The sequence below is a fragment of the Lissotriton helveticus genome, chromosome 1_1, assembly GCF_964261635.1.
Source record: "Lissotriton helveticus chromosome 1_1, aLisHel1.1, whole genome shotgun sequence".
In the NCBI taxonomy this organism is placed as follows: Eukaryota; Metazoa; Chordata; class Amphibia; order Caudata; family Salamandridae; genus Lissotriton; species Lissotriton helveticus.
In genome coordinates this window covers 1168651002-1168671588 of record NC_136057.1, presented here as the reverse complement: position 1 = coordinate 1168671588, position 20587 = coordinate 1168651002, and positions in this window count along the sequence as shown.

The following is a 20587-nucleotide window of genomic DNA, read 5'->3' as shown; positions in this document are numbered from 1 at the left end:
CTGCTAGCATCCTGAAATGATGAAAAACACTCTGGCATACTCTCCTGGAAAGACAAGCCAGTGAATGACCATGCAAACCTGTCACTTCTCTTACTCTGCAAGGATCTAATTCTTGCAACAACCTTATTTTCTGCTTCAAACTTTTCTTATTAAATGACCGTACAAAATCACAAAGCAAATTGATGGAATCCTGTCGCACACTGCAAATACTACTACACTTCCAGGTGTACACAGGACCCTTAGCACATCTTCCTAAAACCTCATTACCTAACACCTCTTCTGCCTCTGTTGTCACAAGTTTTTCTTTTTCAACTGGACAACCATCTTTCACTTCATAAGCACGACCACTGGTGTCAACTGCATGCACCAAATCATTATCCTGGAAATAACTCTCCTCATTAAAAAATGCCTCACAGCTTGAACTATGCATCCATTCTCCAGAAAAAACTTCACAAAAATTACTACGATTAACTATTCTCTTCCATCTACTATTTCTTTTGAAATCATAAATTGCCTTGTTTAGCTTCCTAATTCTATTGATTATCAAAATAAATAACTTACGTTTAATTTCAAATGCCTGATCAATAACTTTCTCAACTTTTTTTTTCTCTTATAAAAAACCAGTTTCTGTTGACCTTTCTTAATATTTTTTAACAAATTGCCAATTATCCTGTTGCGGAACATTCGTTTACGAATCTCCCTAAACTGTTGTTTCCTTCTACTATCATGCACAAAGTTATCTCTTGCTCTAGCAGTAACATTTTTAATTGGCCTTTCCTTTCCATTTGAATTCCTTCTCGTTTTATGGACTGAAACATTTTCCGTAGTAATATTTTTTTTACTACACATATTTCTTATGAAATATTTTGTGCTCTTACCCGGTGCTTTCTTCGTGACTTGACAAATCTTTTTGTTAGAGGACTGCTGCTTATTTTCTTTCACCTGCTGTCTTTGACGTTTTGCAGCCTTTCTCTGTCTTTCTATTGTTGGCATGGTGAAATCTTGAAATGATCTGCAGTTGAATCTGTGGTAAAATATAATAAAAAATGTTATTAACCATTATTACCAAACAGTAAAACAATAACAGTGATCAAAAACTTAACACACTACTTGACATTTTAAATAGAAGATTTTTTAGTCCTTGCAAATTTACAATACAGAAATAGCAGAAAAGAAATGACATTTATATTTATGTTACCTGTGCTATTTTATATGTGAATCTGATCTAATTTTAAGAGCATATTTTAATATTTTATTGAAGACACTACACATAACCTGCTTTTGAAGGTGTCTTTATTTTTAAATTAAACGGTTTACCTTTTTACTTTTTATTAACTATAAATTTTAAAAATAAATGTTTATATTTCCATAGGCTCAAGCAGGTCAGCTTCCCATCCTATGTCATATAATTCGGACAAATCTGCATCCTCATCACGCTCTTCTTCATCCTCAGGATTTAAATCATCCAAGGGATCAACATCCACTGATGTTTCAATTACAAGTTCAATGATGAGGTCAAAATCAACTGATTGCAGATTGTCGCTCATGTTGATGTTGTCTTTATCTTTAAAGAAAGATAACAACAATGAGATGTTGCAGAGTAAGAGACGAATCTCAGAGATTATAATAGTAAAATTGTTTAACAAGAGTAATATTTTGCAGCTATTATTTAGCCATGTCCAGCAATGCTGAGCAGGTGAAGACTATGTCTAAATTTTCAGTGAACAGGACTCATCTCTTCTTAACCTTGGATAAGCCTCACCGACTCTGTGTGTCCTGCACATACTTAAATGTAAAGGGGCAGATTTATGTTAAATGGCACATCCCCAGGCATGCACCAGTTAACGTGCACCACTACTCTGCCACCCATGGTGTGCCGTATTTACAATCAGATAGGAGAAAGCTTCGTCAAAACCCTGCGCCTGCTTTAAGCAGGCATAGGTCTTGACGCAACATTGTGGAGATGGGGCACCCCTGAGCCTTGCTTGAGCTGCATCGCACTTGCGATACAACTCCAGCAATCACCACCTTTACAGCACAGATACGTCACGCATCTGTGCCATTTTTGCCCCATGATGCCCCGTATTCTAAATGCAGCACACCATGGGTGGCGGAACAGCGGCGCAGGATGACTGACACATCCCTGGTGATGCACCAGTCATCATAAATCTATCCCTAAGCTTCTTATCTTGTTACAGATGAACCGCCATATGTAGCATGAAACTATTTTGCATTTCCTAAATAGCAAATTTTAAGGAATAAATAGCAATTCTTTACCATTCCTAATTTGCAATGAGCAAATTGCTAATTTCAAGTTACCCATTCATTTCCATGGGCTAGGAGGCTCATAGGAATGAAGGTTTAATTTGCGATTAGCAATTTGCTCAGCACAAATTAGGAATTTTTCCAAGGGTGCAGGGGTGTCTCAAAAACACCCTGCTGCACCCCTGAAAAAGAAATTTGGGGGCATATGGCACACATACATGCCCTAAGGGCATGTGTTGGCGTCATATGGCACCTTTTGTTTTTTTGAAAAAAAGCTTTTTGAAAAGAATTCACAAATTACCACCAATTTACCACAATAGTTTCTAAATCCTTAATGTCATTTTTTACATATTTTTTGTTTGATACATTGCATTTAAGTAGTCACAAAATTTGCAAATCCTTCAGTGCAATTGCAAAATAAGGAATAGCAAATTTTGCTACTCCTTATTTTGCATCAAACTTGTTTGATACATACCATTTGTCTAATTAACATTTGCAAAGGCCGAAATTCGTAGAATTTTGATCTTTGCGAATGCTAATTAGCTTAATACATATGGCCCCAAGTGAGGCCTGTCTTGCGACATGGTGCATCTTTTGCATCACTGCTGCATCGGTTTCATGTGGTACGTTTTTTTTACACCATGACATATCTGCCTAAATGCATCAATTTGTAATGTTGTCGCCTCATAGCAAATCTTTTGCACCGCCGCTGCATCATAAAAGTGACGCACAGTGGCACAAAAGAGGCATACACCTATCATAAATCTGTCCCTAGCATTTTAAAAGATTAATCCAGGATGACGATAAGGTGTGGCCTATCCAGAGGTTTGTTTAAGGTGAGGCCTACTCAGGATTGCAGATTAAAGTTACGCTTGATGAAGAATACAGAGGAGATAATACATGTAAAGGCCTACCAATGAAGTAAGTAATGTGCACTTTATTGCGCCAGTCATCATAAATGTATCCCTAATCTTCTTATCTTGTTACAGATGAACCACCATATGTACCATCAAACTATTTAGCATTTCCTAAATAGCAAATTTTAAGGAATAAATAGCAATTCTTTACCATTCCTAATTTGCAATGAGCAAATTGCTAATTGCAAATTAGCACCGCCGCTGCATCATAAAAGTGACGCACAGTGGCACAAAAGAGGCATACACCTATCATAAATCTGTCCCTAGCATTTTAAATGATTAATCCAGGATGACAATAAGGTGTGGCCTATCCAAAGGTTTGTTTAAGGTGAGGCCTACTCAGGATTGCAGATTAAAGTTACGCTTGATGAAGAATACAGAGGAGATAATACATGTAAAGGCCTACCAATGAAGTAAGTAATGTCCACTTTATTGCGCCAGTCATCATAAGCTCATCACAAAATAGGAACTTTTTTCAAGCGTGCAGGGGTATCTCAAGAACACCCTGCTACACCCCTGAAAAAAGAATTTTGGGGGCATATGGCACACATACATGCCCTAAGGACATGTATAGGCGTCATATGGCACCTTTTGTTTTTTGGAAAAAAATGCTTTTTGAAAAGAATTCGCAAATTACCACAAACTAGAAGTTGGTGGTAGTTTCCAAATCCTTAATATCATTTTTTACATATTTTTTGTTTGATACATTGCATTTAAGGAATCGCAAAATTTGCAAATCCTTCAGTGCAATCGCAAAATAAGGAATAGCAAATTTTGAATTAAGGACATTTTAAGTAATTTCCACATGTGCAGTGTTTTCAAATTATGATTTGAAAATCGTTTTTGGGGAAAAGTAATGGTTTGCAAATTTATGACAAGGACATAATGGTGTATGCTTCTCTATAAGGCATTTCAGTGTCTCTGATGTCATTTTTCCCATATTACATTACAAGACCTTTCCCCATGGAGCACATTCCTTGTAAATATGCTCCCACCTGTGCATGGTGAATTTAGATTTTGACTGTTTGAGTCACATAGCCATGTTAAAAGTCACCCCAAAAAATTGCAAACGCTTTAAAAAAAACACATTCATGTGTCTTAAGGACATTTTAAGTCATTTCCCCGTGGACAGTGTTTTGTAAGTGGCGCAAAAGAGGCATACACCTATCATAAATCTGTCCCTAGCATTTTAAATGATTAATTCAGGATGACGATAGGGTGTGGCCTATCCAGAGGTTTGTTTAAGGTGAGGCCTACTCAGGATTGCAGATTAAAGTTACGCTTGATGAAGAATACAGAGGACATAATACATGTAAAGCTCTACCAATGAAGTAAGTGATGTCCACTTCATTGCGCCAGTCATCATAAATGTATCCCTAAGCTTCTTATCTTGTTAGACATCAACCGCCATATGTATCATATAACTATTTTGCATTTCCAAAATAGCGAATTTTAAGGAATAAATGGCAATTCTTTACCATTCCTAATTTGCGATGAGCAAATTGCTAATTGCAAATTACCCATTCATTTCCATGGAGCAGGAGGCCCATAAGAATGAAGGTGCAATTTGCGATTAGCAATTAGCTCATCGCAAATTAGGAATTTTTCCAAAGGTGCAGGGGTGTCTCAAGAACACCCTGCTGCACCCCTGAAAACGAAATTTGTGGACATATGGCACACATAAATTTTAACAACATTCCTTTACCTCAAAAACGATTTTCAATTCATAATTTGAAAACACTGCCCACAGGGAAATTACTTAAAATGTCCTTAAGACACATGAAAGTGTTTTTTTATTGCCTTTCCAGCATGGTTGGGTCACTTTTAACATGGCTATGTAACACAAACATTTAAAATCTAAATTTCCCATGCACAGGTCGGAGCATATTTACAAGCAACTTGCGCCACAGAGAAAGGTCTTACATTAAAATGGGAAAAATAACATCAGGGACAGTCAATTGCCGTATAAAGAAGCATACACCATTATGTCCTTGTCATAAATTTAAAAACAATTCCTTTTCCCCAAAAACGATTTTCAAATCATAATTTCAAAACACTGCACATGGGAAAATTACTTAAAATGTCCTTAAGACACATAAAAGCGTTTTTTGATTGCCTTTGCAGCATGTTTGTATCACTTTTAACATGGCTATGTAACACAAACATTCAAAATCTAAATTTTCCATGCACATGTGGGAGCATATTTACAAGCAATTTGCGCCACATAATTCATAATTTTCTCCTAAAAGCACACTATTCTCTATCTAAATTAAAGAAATATTTTCTCACCTTAGCAAATACTTTGAGTTTGAAAACAGTCTCAGAAACACACCAATTTGTCTTCAGCAGAGCAAAAGGTATGCACTCCAGAGTCTGCAGCTATCAAAAGCACAGAAATGCTGTAATTCTTCACACATATCTCTCATGTCACCCAATCAAAACTCTTCCCTCACTTTTTTTCAAATGAAAACCCTTCCCCCCTCTGCCCTTTCTGCCTTTTCTGCATGGCAACCACCTCTTGGAAGACTTCTGGTGTTTGCAAGTTCACACAACTTTGTTGCAATTGAACTCTGAACTCTCAGTGCACCTGCATATCCAGTGCATTCTTTCATTTAATGATTTTTTATTGACCATTCAAAATACATCTTTCAAAGAACACATCCGTGCACCCTAACTTTCTGTTTTCAGCAATCAAAATCCACCAATCACTGTTACTGCTTCATGAACACAGAAACTCCACAGTTTTTTTCATTTTAAACTCTCATTTTTTCAACTGCCATTTCATTGCCACACTTCATCTGACTGCAGGAGAACCTTCTCTCACCATGTTTTCTGTCTGGATTGTTGGACATAGTTATATTCACTGGGCTCAAAGGTACGTTGAAAACAGGAAATTACCTAACCTCAATTTACAAGATGTGGAAATTAAGTGGTTTGGCCACAGAGGATTAAAATGTCACCAATTGATACCATTGGTGAAAACCTTTATGCATTTGCCCAAACCTGACCTGTTAATTGTGCACTGTGGAGGTAATGACTTGGGCACTTTGACTGGTGTAGGTCTGGAAATGCTTTTAAAGGACACCTTTGAGCAATTGATGGCACTTTTTCCTCAGACTGCCTTGGTATATTCAAATATATGCCAAAGACAGAAATGGAGGTGGTCAAACCAATTTTGTCCACAAATTGAGAAGTCGAGGAAGCATGTAAACAAATCTGTTTCAGCTTACATGAGAGACCATGGAATGGGCTCCCTGTACAACAATAACTTGCGTTACTACATGCAAGATATCTACAGAGGAGATGGAGTTCACTTCTCAGATGAGGGCAACAGAGTTTTCACTCTGAATTTAAGAATGTGCATTGGTACCTATTTATAAGTACCTAAATGTACCATAAACCCAAAAGCTCTTCTCAGAGCTACCCTACATCTGATCACTCACAATTATTATTTTACTCTAACATTTTTCACTAATTTCCAACAAAGTACGCTCCCTGGGGCGCTACCCGGTACGCGAACCGGGAGCTAACCTCGCGAATTTTTTTTTAAAAATGTTTTTTTTTCGCACATATAAGCCTCCTCAGCCACCCTCAGAAAACCTAGGGGGTCAAGATAACTCTACCGTGCCCCCTTCTACCCATTCTGAACATTATTTGCCCTCCATCTTGTATCTTAATTCGACCGAAACACAAAATGGTGGACTCCCGGAACGCTTAAGGTTCGCGAACCGGGGCGCTCAACGGTACGCTTACCGGGTCGCTCCCTGGGAAGCGCACCATCAAAAAAGGTGGGAAAGTAGTTCACAGAAAAGCCACTGGAGACAATTTCACCAAATATAGATTAGCTCATACTACATACCAATCCCTACCATTTTCACAAATTTGATTGGAATTCCATTTAGTCATTTAGCCTGTAGACCTCTCTAAATACCCTGAGGTAAATTACTTCACAAAACACATCTGAAGTGTTGGAATTGAAAACCAATGAAAATGTTACTTTCATTTTCTACTTTTTTTACCTGACATTTCATTGGTTATATACCTGAATATATATAAAGGAAGAGAAGAAAACACAGCCATTTTGACTACTACTTCTTGCTGTACATTTCAATAGTATTTTCACTAATTCCTTCAACTTCTTTCTAAAGGTAAGTTTTTATTTTTAAAACTGAAGTATATTGTGCACTATAAGTTAATATGGTAAACTTTTTCTGATAGATATATACTATCCCTCTGTAGTAGTTATAGATTTAGAGAGACTTCTCTGTTATAGTTATGGATGGAGTTAGGCTTCTCTTGTATAATTATGAATTTACTTACGTTAAATCACATACACTTTTTTATATTCCTACTTCCACTCTGATACTATACACTGCCCAAAGATAAATTCACTGATAATAAATGCCTATTTAAAATTATTCCCAACATTGCCCTATCTCTACTAGTATATATTTTTTTAATCCAAATTTCAGGCAAAATGGAAGGCGAAAACCAAGTTTCTTTTGAAATGGACCTGCAAGAGAGCAGCCAAGAATTGATTGATACAATTGATCAAATTGACATTGAATTTTTCGATGAAACTTGGGACAATGAACTACTGCAATGTGTACAAGCAGTAGATAACCTCCTTGCAAATGAGGACATTTTACACCCTCAGAGACTACAATGTATATTCCATGATAATTATGAAATTTCTGACAATGAAATGTTAGAAAGTTTAATAAATTATGAAACACAATCACAATAAAAAAATGTTTAAAAAATAAAAAAAATAAAAAATAATCAACAAAAACAACAATCAATTAACATACAGCATTTGAAAAGTCTATCATTCATTTTTCATTGCAGTACGCTGCCCAGAACGCTTCCCGGTTCGCGGACCGGGCGCTCCCCACGCAAAAAAAAAAAGGGGCCCTTTTAAAACCTCCACATTAAACCTAGGGGGGTCAGGGAGGATCTAGTATGCCCCCTTATGGTCATTTTCGCTTTTGTTTTGGCCTCCTCTTGTCTCTCAATCCTACCGAGAGACAAGATGGCGGCCGCTCCGGACTGTTTAGAATGTTGACAGACACCGGAGAGCCAATCAGCTTAGCTACGCGAAGTTCCGGTACGCTTAAGGTCCGCGGACCGGAGCGCCGCTTACAGATATATATCTTTTTTTAAACGTTAATTTCTCAAAATCCACTGGAGCACATATATTGAGACATAGAAAAGGCACATCGGGCTACCAGTCCCTACAATTTTGCCAAATTTCATGGAAATCCATTCAGCCGTTCGGGCTAAAAGTGAGGCCAACCGCCCTATGGAAAACTCAATGTTAAAAACACGTTTTGGGACCCCCCTTTTTTCTCGGCCCCCCCTTGACGAAACCCCCCCAAATTTCCAAGGGCTGCTCAGAAACAAAATGTTCCATTTTCCAGAAAATTTCAGCCAATTCCGTCCACAAACGCCAAAGTTATTAGACATAGAATTTTCAAAAATCCCATAGGGAAAAAATCCTAACTATATATACCTACTGGCGACCGCCAGTAGGTAATATATATATATATATATATATATATATATATATATATATATTATATATATATATATATATATATATATATATTACCTACTGGCGGTCGCCAGTAGGTATATATAGTTAGGATTTTTTCCCTATGGGATTTTTGAAAATTCTATGTCTAATAACTTTGGCGTTTGAGGATAGAATTGGCTGAAATTGTCAGGAAAATGGAACATTTTGTTTCTGAGCAGCCCCTGAAAATTTGGGGGGGTTTCGTCAAGGGGGGGTCGAGAAAAAAGGGGGGTCCCAAAACGTGTTTTTCCCATGCAATTTTCCATAGGGCGGTTGGCCTCACTTTTAGCCTGAACGGCTGAATGGATTTACACCAAACTTGGCAAAATTGTAGGGACTGGTAGCCCGTTGTGCATTTGCTATGTCTCAAGATATAGGCTCCAGTGGTTTTTACGAAAATTAACTTTGAAAAATATATATTGGGCTACATTGGGCTATATATATGTTGGAGCCCAAATGTAGCCCAATGTAGCCCAATGTAGCCCAATGTAGCCCAAAGATGGCCACCAGAGACAAAAAAAACAAATGTAGCCCAAATATCAGCCAGATGTAGCCCAACTATAGCCCAATGACAGAATGTCCCAGAGTGTTCTAAAGAACAACTAGAGTGCTAACAGTCCTACTTATTACAAAGGTATGGCACACCTGAAGCCATCTTGATTGGAATAAAGTGGTAACTCTTAAAACATTTAATTTAAAAAGGAACAAAATGAGGGGGTTCATTTTGCCATAGAAAGTATGATTAGCGAATATATGACGAAATCCCGCATACCATCAGTCCGCAAAAAAAATCCCGCATGTACTATTAGGCCGCAAATTAAAATAACGAAAACTTTTAGAACGAATATGCCTTTAGCATACACTAAACAACTAAACTACCCTAAACCCTAAAACACTACCCCCAGCATGACCCTACACTACACAAACAGTACAACACTACCCTAAACCCTAAAACACTACCCCCAGCATGACCCTACACTACGCAAACACTACAACACTACCCAAAACCCTAAAACACTACACCCCAGCATGACCCTACACTACGCAAACACTACAACACTACCCTAAACCCTAAAACACTACCCCCAGCATGACCCTACACTACACAAACACTACAACACAACCCTAAACCCTAAAACACTACCCCCAGCATGACCCTACACTACGCAAACACTACAACACAACCCTAAACCCTAAAACACTACCCCCAGCATGACCCTACACTACGCAAACACTACAACACTACCCTAAACCCTAAAACACTACCCCCAGCATGACCCTACACTACGCAAACACTACAACACTACCCAAAACCCTAAAACACTACACCCCAGCATGACCCTACACTACGCAAACACTACAACACTACCCTAAACCCTAAAACACTACCCCCAGCATGACCCTACACTACGCGAACACTACAACACTACCCTAAACCCTAAAACACTACCCCCACCATGACCCTACACTACGCAAACACTACAACACTACCCTAAACCCTAAAACACTACCCCCAGCATGACCCTACACTACGCAAACACTACAACACTACCCTAAACCCTAAAACACTACCCCCAGCATGACCCTACACTACGCAAACACTACAACACTACCCTAAATCCTAAAACACTACCCCCAGCATGACCCTACACTACGCAAACACTACAACACTACCCAAAACCCTAAAACACTACCCCCAGCATGACCCTACACTACGCAAACACTACAACACTACCCAAAACCCTAAAACACTACCCCCCAGCATGACCCTACACTACGCAAACACTACAACACTACCCAAAACCCTAAAACACTAAAACCCTAAAACACTACCCCCAGCATGACCCTACACTACGCAAACACTACAACACTACCCAAAAACCCTAAAACACTACCCCCAGCATGACCCTACACTACACAAACACTACAACACTACCCAAAACCCTAAAACACTACACCCCAGCATGACCCTACACTACGCAAACACTACAACACTACCCAAAACCCTAAAACACTACACCCCAGCATGACCCTACACTACGCAAACACTACAACACTACCCAAAACCCTAAAACACTACCCCCAGCATGACCCTACACTACGCAAACACTACAACACTACCCAAAACCCTAAAACACTACCCCCAGCATGACCCTACACTACGCAAACTACCCTAAAATACTACACCCCAGCATGACCCTACACTACGCAAACACTACAACACTACCCAAAACCCTAAAACACTACCCCCAGCATGACCCTACACTACGCAAACACTATCCTAAACCCTAAAACACTACGCCCAGCATGACCCTACACTACGCAAACACTACAACACTACCCTAAACCCTAAAACACTAGCCCCAGCATGACCCTACACTACGCAAACACTACAACACTACCCTAAACTCTAAAACACTACCCCCAGCATGACCCTACACTACGCAAACACTACAACACAACCCTAAACCCTAAAACACTACCCCCAGCATGACCCTACACTAAACAACCACCACAACTCTACACTACACTAACACAACACTACACTACACAACACTACACTACACTACACAATCACTAACCCACGAAAAAATTAACACAAACCCACTTACCTCTCTCGTCATCGTGGTTTTCACAACGCAAATGCATTTACCATACATGCCTTTAAAACGTAATTCTTTGTAAAGGCATGCGCGATAAATGCACATGCGTTTTGAAAAAATGCGGGATAATGGTATGCGAGGTCAATGACCTTGCGGGATAATGGTATGCGGACTGAAAGTCTGCGGGATAAAAAATGCGGGAAAATGGCTGCAAACCATGATTAGCAGCAGACTTCCCTGGTGAGCACTAGCTTTACTACAGTGATCTAATGAGCAACTAGAGTGCTAACATTCAGAATTTATGGCAAATGTGTGACACATCTGAATGCCTTCTTGATAGAACCAAAGTAAACAAGCATTGAAAATGCAATAGATCTCGCCCTCGTTTAAGTTAAAGCCATTCTGTTTGTAATGAGGTGGCTTTTTAGCTTTGCTTTTATTAGTGTTTTTAAAACTTTCATGTAAATAACATGCATATGTATATGTATGCATGCATTTATATTTATATAGATATGCAGATTATGTATGTTTATATATGTATATTACCTACTGGCGATAGCCAGTGGGTATATATAGTTAGGATTTTTTCTCTATGGGATTTCTGAAAATTCTATGTCTAATAACTTTGGCGTTTGTGGACGGAATTGGCTGAAATTTTCAGGAAAATGGCACATTTTGTTTCTGAGCAGCCCCTGAAAATTTGGGGGGGTTTCGTCAAGGGGGGGCCGAGAAAAAAGGGGGGTCCCAAAACGCGTTTTTCCCATTCATTTTTCCATAGGGCGGTTGGACTCACTTTTAGCTCGAACGGCTGTATAGATTTACATGAAACTTGGCAAAATTGTAGATATGGTTTGCCCGACGTGCCTTTGTTATGTCTCAATATATGTGCTCCAGTGGATTTTGAGAAATTAACGTTTAAAAAAATATATATATCTGTGACAGCGCTCCGGTTAGCGCCCCGGTTCGCGTACCTGACGCGTAACGGAACTTCGCGAAGCGAAGCTGATTGGCTCTCCGGTGTCTGTCAACTTTCTAAACAGTCCGGAGCGGCCGCCATCTTGTCTCTCGGTACGATCGAGAGACAAGATGTGGTGAAAAACGAAGGGGGAAATGAAGGAAAGGGGGCAAGGTAGACCACTCTTGACACCCCCTAGGATTGATGAGGGGGATATTAAAGTGCCCCGCGGGTCAAAAAATAAAAATTTTATTTTTTGCGATTTTACGCCGTAGAGGCGCGTCCCGGTACGCGAACCGGGCAGCTCACCGGGCAGCTAACCGGGCAGCTAACCGGCAGCGTAGCTGTCAACATTGTAAACAGTCCGGAGCGGCCGCCATCTTGTCTCTCGGTAGGTTCGAGAGACAAGATGTGGTGAAAAAAAAAGGGGGAAATGAAGGAAAGCGGGCAAGGTAAACCCCTCCTGACCCCCTAGGATTGATGAGGGGGATATTAAAGTCCCCTGCGATTTTTCGCGGTAGAGGCGCTTCCCGGTACGCGAACCGGGCAGCTAACCGCAGCGTAACGGGAGTCCGCCATCTTGTGTTTTTGGAGCGTCCGGTTCGCGTACCGGGTAGCGTCCCGGTAAGCGTAACAAGGGGAAAACCAAGAGAAACAGTAAAAAAAAAATTAAGGGAATAGATTTCCAGCAAACTTGGCAAAATTGTAGGGACTGTTTGTTTGATGTGCCTTTGCAAGGCCTCAAGATATGTGCACGTGTGGATTTTGTCTAATTAAGGTTTAAAAAAATATATATATCTGTAAGCGTGCTCCGGCACGCTTACGTTACGGGTTTTGTTTGCGCTGCAGAGCCGATACGTCACGGTTATGCGACGCGTCATGAGGCGTCTCACGTGGCTACGTGATACGTCACGTAATAAAGAACATATTTTACAGCTATAGATATTAGCTTTTAAAAAACCAATGAAATTCACTGAAAAAACCATAGGTTATAGACCATATATAGTTAGGAATTTGCATTTACAAAACCTTGAAAAATCACTGAAAAAACCATAGGTTAGAGACCATATATAGTTAGCTGGACATTTTATTGACATAAAACCAATGAAATTCCATATATAGTTAGTTGCACTAACTATATATTGCGCACCCGCAATCCACTGCTGATGATGTCACATATTACATCATTCATGACATGGTCAGTGACATCACTGATGACATCACTGATGACATCTCAAATGACATCACTGATGACATCTCAAATGACATCACTGATGACATCATGACACACCAATACCAGTTACTATATACGCACTCACTGATTCCTACGTCTACACACACATTCACTCATTCACCCATACAATCACTCATACATACAGTCACTCATTATTACAACACTATCATATGCACTCATACACCTATGCAGACACTCACACACTGCCACTCATCCATGGAGTTACTCACACACCTAGTCAGTCCTGTAAAAAATTCAATCACACTTCCATTTCCTCATCTATACAGTTAAACACAGAACACCATACTTCAGTGACATCACTGATGACATCACTGATGACATCTCAAATGACATCACTGATGACATCTCAAATGACATCACTGATTACATCATGACACACCAATACCAGTTACTACATACGCACTCACTGATTCCTACGTCTACACACACATTCACTCATTCACCCATACAATCACTCATACATACAGTCACTCATTATTACAACACTATCATATGCACTCATACACCTAGTCAGTTCTGTGAAGAATCAATCACACTTCGATTTCCTCATCTATACAGTTAAACACAGAACACCATACTTTTCACACATATACTAACACATACTTACTCTCTTATACAATCACTGATACAAGTACACATTGATATGCACAGAGTCACACACCTCCCAGCCAGCCACACACACACTCAGTCTTCCATACATCCACTCATTCTTCAATATGTAAAACATATTTAAACTTTACAAAAACACACAGACACTAGATGATGTCATCAGTGATGTCATTTGAGATGTCATCAGTGATGTCATTTGAGATGTCATCAGTGATGTCATCAGTGATGTCACTGAAGTATGGTGTTCTGTGTTTAACTGTATAGATGAGGAAATGGAAGTGTGATTGATTCTTTACAGGACTGACTAGGTGTGTGAGTAACTCCATGGATGAGTGGCAGTGTGTGAGTGTCTGCATAGGTGTATGAGTGCATATGATAGTGTTGTAATAATGAGTGACTGTATGTATGAGTGATTGTATGGGTGAATGAGTGAATGTGTGTGTAGACGTAGGAATCAGTGAGTGCGTATGTAGTAACTGGTATTGGTGTGTCATGATGTCATCAGTGATGTCATTTGAGATGTCATTTGAGATGTCATCAGTGATGTCATCAGTGATGTCACTGACCATGTCATGAATGATGTAATATGTGGCATCATCAGCAGTGGATTGCGGGTGCGCGATATATAGTTAGTGCAACTAACTATATATGGAATTTCATTGGTTTTATGTCAATAAAATGTCCAGCTAACTATATATGGTCTCTAACCTATGGTTTTTTCAGTGAATGAATTTTCAAGGTTTTGTAAATGCAAATTCCTAACTATATATGGTCTATAACCTATGGTTTTTTCAGTGAATATATATATATATATATATATATTCACTGAAAAAACCATAGGTTATAGACCATATATAGTTAGGAATTAGCATTTAAAAAACCTTATTTTACTCACACAAAACCTTTGAAATTCCATATATAGTTAGTTGCACTAACTATATATTGCGCACCCGCAATCCACTGCTGATGATGTCACATATTACATCATTCATGACATGGTCAGTGACATCACTGATGACAACATCCAGTGACTATGTTTCTGTAAAGTTAAAATATGTCTTACATATTGAAGAATGAGTGGATGTATAAGTGTCTGGACGAAGGATTTAGTAGGTGCATGACTGAATGTATGAGTGAGTGATTAAATGTGTCTCACTGAGTGCATGGGTTAGTGACTAAACTGTCTTAATTTGTGCATCATTATGTCTGTTGTTCTGTAAACTGCTGCATGTGTTGATCAGTAGCTATATGAGTAACTATATGGGTTATTGATTGATTGCCCAAGTATTTGCATGGGAGACTGAGTGTGTGTGTGGCTGGATGGGAGGTGTGTGACTCTGTACAGATCAATGTGTACTTGTATCAATGATTGTATAAGAGAGTAAGTATGTGTTAGTATATGGTTGAAAACGTAAGGTGCTCTATGTTTAACTGTATAGAGTAGAAAATGGAAGTGTGATTGATTCTTTACAGGACTGACTAGGTGTGTGAGTAACTCCATGGATGAGTGGCAGAGTGTGAGTGTCTGTATAGGTGTATGAGTGCATATGATTGTGTTGTAAACATGAGTGATTGTATGTATGAATGATTGTATGGGTGAATGAGTGAATGTGTGTGTAGACGTAGGAATCAGTGAGTACGTATGTAGTAACTAGTATTGGTGTGTCAATGGTTTCAAAAATTATACTCTGTTTTTAACACTGGGTGAAACAGAGGTTATATTAAAATGTGAGGAGATGCATTGTATTGTCACATGAATGATATCATCAGTGATGTGGTCATTGATGTCAAATGAGATGTCATCAGTGATGTCATTTGAGATGTCATCAGTGATGTCATCAGTGATGTCACTGACCATGTCATGAATGATGTAATATGTGACATCATCAGCAGTGGATTGCGGGTGCGCAATATATAGTTAGTGCAACTAACTATATATGGAATTTCAATGGTTTTGTGTGAGTAAAATAAGGTTTTTTAAATGCTAATTCCTAACTATATATGGTCTATAACCTATGGTTTTTTCAGTGAATTTTCAAGGTTTTGTAAATGCTAATTCCTAACTATATATGGTCTATAACCTATGGTTTTTTCAGTGAATTTCAATGGTTTTTTAATAGCAAATATCATAAGCTGTCGAATGTCAAGTACGTGGTAAGAATTTTTTTTTTCGTGTTTATGCACACTGATCTGCTTTGATTGCTGCCCCCCACCCCTCATTTCTATTAGGAGTACTCTCTCTTTGCAGATAGTGAAGGGTAGTTAACGCAGCCCTTTCCCCCTTTGTAATCCGTCGTGCCTGCTTCTCTCTCCATTTGATTGATTGTTCTCTTTGGTTCATTCTCTATTTACAAACAAGCACAGAGTCGCAATACTCTGTTTAGTCTTTGCAGATAGCGAAAAATCGTGTAAAAAAACAAAAGGAATCGAGCAAAATCAGTAGGCCACTAATGGGATCTCTTTTTGACCTCGCTAAAATAGAAACATTAGGAACAACCTGTTGAAAATAGCAATGCGTATGTACATAAGCGGCGTTCATTTGTGTTCACAGTACCCCTTGTTGATTGTTTCAATCGAGCATTGAATTGTTCGATGTTAATTCTCTTAAGGATCTTCTCTGCCTGCAAACGAGGAAGAATAGGAATATTCTCTCTCCCTTTGCAGATAGTGAAGGGTAGGTAACGCAAGCCTTTAACACGTCGTACCTATTTCATTCCTCATTGATTGATTGATTGTCCGAACATTGACTGTTTGGGAATTAGTTCTTTTTGGAGGTATTCCCTGTTTGCAAATAAACGTAGGAAAATCTTTGCAAGTAGTGAAAGGGTACGTAATGCGGACCTTTCTCCCCCGTTGTAATCTGTCATGCCTATCTACTCCCCACTGATTGATGCACCTGTTTCACCCGGACCATTTACTAGACATACGTCATCTGGCCCGACCAGAGAGCACCCCTAGTGAAAAGGACATATGCAATAATAACGAAGTGATCACTGTATCCTGTTAACAGAAACTTTAGCATGAAACAACCTGGAAAGAAAAGAATAGGAAAACGAAAATCAGTAGGCCACTGATGAACATGAACTTTTATTAAACAACGAACAAAGAAACGATAACATAACGTAATGATAAAACCTATTAATGTCCTAGAAACAAGAAAACGTTAAAATATGCCAGTGGTGAGAGACCAGAAAAACAGTAACAGAAACCAAATCACCCCTCGCTGTCCCACCGCCTGCCACGCCAAAAAAATCGATAGACTAGGGAAAATGCAAGTCAGTAGAACATCCGCCCCCACTCTGGAAACTTCCAAGGTGGGGCAGGGTTCCGGCTACGCCCAGCCGGGAGCAGCCCATATAAGGCAGGTCCTGCTGCCACGCCTCGGCCAGGAGATCCTAACGTAGGGTGTAGCCGGAGGAGAGGCCGAGACCAGCGGGACCCGGCCAGGGGATTGCCTTTACAACGCTGAACAGTTGTAGGGGGGGGAATGTCTCCTCGACCCTCCCCTCTCTCTCCCAGTCCGGCCGCGGTGGCCCTTGAGAGTTGCAGGTAGTCCCGCCACATGCTCTTCCGGTCCGGCCACCAACGGTCGGGGGGCCGAGGCCGACGGAATCCGGCTGCAGCCGATAAACCAAGAAACCCGTTCATGGAGCCAGAGCCAGGGGCGTCCGGCCGACATCCACCGGAAGCCCGGCCCGAAGACGGACGGGACACTTCTTTCTTTTATAATGGCTGCGACAACACTGGGGGGGGATGTCTTGCACATGCCTCCGACCCCCCCCTCGTCCTCATCGCCTGGTCCGACCATAACAAATCTCAAGCGAGACGCCGTGCGGTGCACTGGGAGGGAGAGACGGTGCGAACAGGCCTCTCCCGCCTCCCCAGTGGAGGCTTCCCAGCTGCACCCTCAGCGGTCCAGGCGCCCGGAAAAGAGTTCTTCCACTGTGGCCATGCTGCAACGTCTCGCCCGGCAGGGTGTAGCCCGTCCGCTCATTTGACCCCGCGATCGCCAGTAGCTACCGAACTCTCAAAATGGCGGTCGACCTGGCAAGAGCGGGCCCAGCATAAAGAAATGGCCCGGTCACTGGTTGACTCCACCACCGTAGTCCTCCACGACCTTGAAGATTCTAGAGGAGCCGCGGGAGTCTCCCACCCCCGATGGGGAATGACTGCCATGATCACCCGTGGAGTGACGAAACTGTATCCGCGGGACGTCGGCGCCAGCCTCACTTTGAATTACTAGAATCCTGCAGACCTCACTTCCGGTGAAAGCACAGTGTGACCCGGTAGGAAAAATTGTTGCACCCCCTCCCCTTTTTGACTGATAGTTCAAACCACCGATCCTTTCCTTTGCCCTTTTAACGGAACTTTGGACTGCCTCCCCCTCTTTTACATTTTCTAGAGAAAACAAAACATTAACCACTACATTAGCATAGCAGTTGACACCAGAACTGTTTTCAAATTGAAAACCAACAACATCTTCAACAGAATCCTTTTTGTTTCTGCTGTGACCCTGCTCCAGCACAGGCATTGTCCCCAGCAGTAATTCTGCAATGCCGGTAAGAATAGCTGTGGTGCCTACTGGACTCACTCACCCCCGCGGCGCCCCACGCCGTTATTTGCTGGGCGGCAACTTGCTAGACATCACCTTCGTGACATCCAGATTTCAGCGCGTTCTGCTGCCTTGGAACTATTCGCACAACAGACCGCTACTGACAAGAATATTTGATTATTGGTGCTGTCAATTTCAATAAATCTATTGGATAATTCAAAAGAAATTGCCACGGTCTCTTCGTTGTTTAAATGTTTTTACTGTTTTTGTTTTGTTGTATATATTTATATGTTATTAAAGTTTTATATTCCTACTACTTTGTTGGAGTGCTATATATTTTTTATGTGACACATAATTGTAAAAACTTTGATGTACAAAGAGTCATTCCTGGAATCTTCCGCTTCAGGCTCGGTCCCCTCCCCAATCACAATACAGGATAGTTTTCAGATAGTAGGAACACGTGTGGTGTGACGGATCTCATCGGGTGTGGGCCTTGATCTACTATAACTCCTTTGAAGAGGGGTGATTCTTTACAGCTGGGGCCATAAACTACATCTGCAGGGCTAGCTGATAGCCTGGACAATCGGACACAGAGGAAGAGGAGTGTCACAGGGTGCGGTAGTGAATAGGGCGAAAGGGAGGTGTCGGGCGGGCACAGTGTGATTCTCAGGGAAGAGCAGCGCAGATGGGGGGAGGTTTATTGCCCATGCATAAGACAGAGAGCGGTGGTGACCAGTGCCTGGGGGAGATGCTTACGAGGGTGAGGAGCCATGCTACGAATCGACAGCGTGCAGAGAGTGGGTCTGGTCAAGACATCTAAAATGGCTGCCGTGCACGACAAAAGTGTGGCATTTCAAAAAAGGCAAGATGGCGCAGACAATGTTTTTCAACACTTCCTCATTTCCTTCGAATCGAACGTTAACAGACGTTGGGGCATATTACCAAAGTTAAGCGATATTTATCGCTAACGATGCTTACCAACCAATTTTTTACCACTAAGCATCGTCAGAAATTATCGAAGATAAACCTTACTATTATCAAGGTTTATCGCAAATGCGATAATAAACGGCCGCAATGCATGAATATCGCTAAAAACTCAGCGATATTCATGCATTACCGAGCTAATACTCTTAGCCATGTTATCCACCTCCCATTGGATAACATGGCTAAGAACTGCTCAGGGCAGGTGTTACTTTTTGGAGATATTCGCGCTTAGCGCGAATATCTCCAAAAGTTGGTAATAGGAGATAGATATCTTGCATGTTGTAATGCAAGTTATTGTGGTATATGGAACTCATACCATAATCTCTCAGGAAAGCAGAAACTGATCCTTTTGGGACCGCCTAAAAAGGCCTAGGGGGTGAGGAGTACTCTACTTTGCCCCCTTTTCACGTTCCGAACTATTTTATTTTACTCTCTTCTGTAATTACACAAAATACCAGCGATAAGATGCATCGGAGACACACAGTGAGAGAAAGGAGGCCGGAGATGAAGAAGACATGTCAAATACACATTGGAGATAATATAGTGGCAGAAGGGAAGTAAATATGAGTAAACTTACCATGTAACATAAAAATGTTGCACTCTATACTATAAGTCTCATTTTATACTACAATCACTTCGCTACAACCTCATAAATTAAAAATAAAAATAAATAATGTCTCAAACAATTTTTGATTTCTAAATATAAATTTATTCTTCAGAATTTTCTAAATTTGAAACAACTAGTAACATGTCCTCATCAGTAATTTCCTCTTCAATCATCTCATCTGGAATCTCCTCATTAAAAGTCTGCAATGATGATTCTTGTAACTCTATGGTCTCCAAACACTCGATAAATTCGCCATCAAGAGATT